Raw genomic sequence first — 3,586 nt, 5'->3', positions numbered from 1 at the left:
GACTGGAGCCTGGTGCAGCCTTCTGGCTTCCCAGATCCCCGGTTGAACCGTCCAATCCATGCTAGCATGGAAAACGGATGTTAAATGATGATGATGATGATGATGATGATGATGATGATGATGATGTTGTAATGTATAAAATGTTTTATTGGAGATTAATGTTCAGGTTTTTAAGTCCCGCTTATAAAAACCTTAGTAAAGACCCACAGTAGTTCAAACATTTAATACTGGTATTTAATTATCTATTGTTTGCCACGGTAATGATGCCAACTGCCAATACAAACAGCAGGATGAACTGTTTAGTGCTAAACTATTAAGCACAATTAATTAAGCCAGCAGTACCTAGTCGAACAAACATTTCCGCGCATGCGTAATACAATAATGGTGATGTTCTTAACTGTTATATGGGAATGTAAATATGTTTGCAAATTGTTTTTGTTACATGTTATTCTGTGATCTGAATACTTTTATTTTAATAAATGTTGCTTACTGCAAGTTATAGATGATTCTTTTATGCCTTCATTGCTTTCAGGCTTAGCTTAAGGTATTTTCGTGCCCGACACCACAAAATGTGTCTGAATAAAGATTGCCAGACAGCAAATAGAGACTTGGACATTGCTTAGAAAATATTTTTCATTTTTAACCTCGTATATGGTATGCACTAGGGATTTTGACCTTTAAATTCTGGGGAAAAAATGCGGATTATACTTGGATTTACAGTATGTGCTAACCATACATATAGAGCATGAGGTACAAGATTGTTTCTTTGATGTTTTCTTACATGAGGAACATGCACATGATGTTCATGCCATACATGAGATATTTAAATTGAAGCTTGTGTGCAGCAGGTTAAGAAGTGGTGTGCAGAATCTTTTGTGTAGATGTGTGTGTGAGTTGATGTGACAGTAAGTAGGTTGTTAGTGTACATAAAAAGACATACTGGAACTTTAAGTACACCAGATAGGCTGTGTACTCAGAGTGCAATCTGACAGGAAGCTCCAATCCAAAAAAAAAACAAAAAAAAAACAAGACAGATAGGATCCATAGGCTAGTATTTTAGACAATACATTTGTTAAAATTATCCTACACAAAATGGAAAAGCACTTAAGTATGCCTTTACAGTCCAGGAACTGGAAAGAAAAATAAAATACCTTATACATACTTAGATGCGAGAACCAAAGGTGTGACCCACATTATGTATAGCTCCCTGAAAATATAGTTACATTATCCATCTAAGACACATGACACACAGGCCAAAAACAAACTGCATGGATTGAATACTGGGATTTTTTTTCCTTTATTGATTATGATGAAAGATCATGCATTTAATTTTTTAAGATAGTGAAAGCTTAATTTCTGTGAGCCCACTTGATAAATTAAAAATATTCTTATATATTTGCATTTGCTCTATTCATAAAACAGGTAAATCTGGTTCTGTAGAAGCTGTACAGAATAAGGAGGAGGAAAAGGAGGGATTCATTGTGATGAAGGAAGCAATCATTTATAACTTTCCATCACCTTTGGGATGCTGAAATCAAGAGTGATAGGTTGGTAGTTGGTAGAGTAGGAGAGATTGCCTTTCTCAGATATGGGACATATTATAGTGTACTTCCAAAGAGTGGGATAGATTCCTGTAGGAGGAAATTTGAAATAGCAATGAAAATGATGTTATCAGGATTGGAGCATTCAAAACAGTTTTTGGATTAGGTAAATGCATGGAGATTAAAAAAGGGAATTTGAAAATGAAGAAGTAAGTAAATGAGATAGGTTGTATAATTGAATGCTACAAAGCCATTTTTATTGAGGTACAGTCAGTTGAAGAATTTTGCAATGTTGATATAGACTCTCTTGGCAAGGGACCAGAAGGTTCACTTTAGAAGGTTGGAAAGCTTGCAGGCTTTCTGTCTTGAATTCATTCCAGCAGTGAGGAAACTACTGTCAGTGAGGGTAGATGACTTCCCCCTATTGTTGTAGACATTATAATAGAAAGGTCAGGAAGTTTAGTGGAGGAGCCAACCAATTACATTGACTCCAGTAGTCAAGTTGTACTTATTTTATTGATCCTGAGAGGATGAAAGGCATAGTCTGGGCTTTGTCAGTAGCAAGAATCCACTGGCAACCACATACTAAGATAAAAACAGTCTCCATTAATACAGAGAAACAGTGACAGAAAAATCATTGATGTTGCACTTAGCTGGCAGGTTGAATAAAAACTTATGGCCAACAGAAGCAGTATTAGTTCAAAATAGTATTCTATGTATCAAACTTAAAGCAGATACATCACTGAAAGTTCAGTGAGGCAGAAATACATATTTAGCAATGCCACCACCACTGTTGGACAATTTTCATCAGCTACAGATCGAAATATTTTTTTAATGCTATACATATATATGAGATGCCATCTTGAGACAATTACCACAGTTTATCAGGTTTTCCACAAGGTATCAGCTTTAAGTATGATACATGAATTACTATTTTGAACTAATACTGCTTCTGTCACACATAACAAATATAAATATTTACGGCAGTGAGACGTGGGCTGTGACTACTGAGGATATGCAAAGGCTTAAAAGAAATGAAGCCAGTATACACCAATGGATGGGTAATGTCAGCGTGCATATACAACAGAGAGTGACTTGAGAGAAAAACTCAGTATACGAGGCATTAAATATAGTATGCAAGAGAGAAGACTGTGCTAGTACAGTCATGTAATGCATATGAATGAAGACAGCTGCATCAAGAAGTGTCAATGTCAAATTGTAGAGGAAATATGTGGTAGGAGACCTAGGAAGATATGGGATGAAGTGGTGAGAAAGGATTGTGAGAAAGTGGTGTTCGGATTGACAAGGGGGTTGAGAGAGGACTGAAGCTCCTGGTGGTTTGCTGTGCTTGAAAAGACATGTCAAGCTAAGTGTGGTTGTCCTTGCATACAGGCTATTCCCTGCTCCCTCTCCATCTGAGCATTCTTAACCTTGCAGGCTTATGGGTATTAGTGCTACATAAACACACCTGTAAAAGTACCCAGTACACTCTGTAAAGTGGTTTGCATTGGGAAGGGTATCCAGCCATAGAAACCATGCTAAAACAGACATGAAGCCTGGGCAGCTCTTCAGCTGGCCAGCTTCCGTCAAACCATCCAACCCATGCCAGCATGGAAAACAGACATTAAATGAAGATGACAATGATGATGAGATATATATGTGTGTGTGTGTGTGTATATATATATATATATATATATACACACACACACACACACACACACTACACTCCAATGAATTTCATGAAGTGCATGGAGGTTACAGCTTTAGGTTTTAGAATAAGGAGGGATTAAGACAACAAAAGTTCTGTAATGTTTATCTGCAGCACTAACTTCAGAAAAATACCCGCCAGCTACCTAATCACTTATCAATCTCATGGGCACATTGGTACACACTTATGTGTATGTATGTGTGTGTGTGTCTCATCTTGAGATCACATGGTAGTTGTAAACAAGTGTCACTGTCATGCAAGCAGTGCTTGTCATTTCCAATATTCAGCAAAAACATGTCTGGCCACTGGAAAATATTACCTTGTTTGAAAACAAGTG

Source organism: Octopus sinensis, linkage group LG2 (genome assembly GCF_006345805.1).
Source record: "Octopus sinensis linkage group LG2, ASM634580v1, whole genome shotgun sequence".
NCBI lineage: Eukaryota > Metazoa > Mollusca > Cephalopoda > Octopoda > Octopodidae > Octopus > Octopus sinensis.
The sequence above is the reverse complement of the archived record's forward strand: the minus strand, read 5'-3'. Positions refer to the sequence as shown.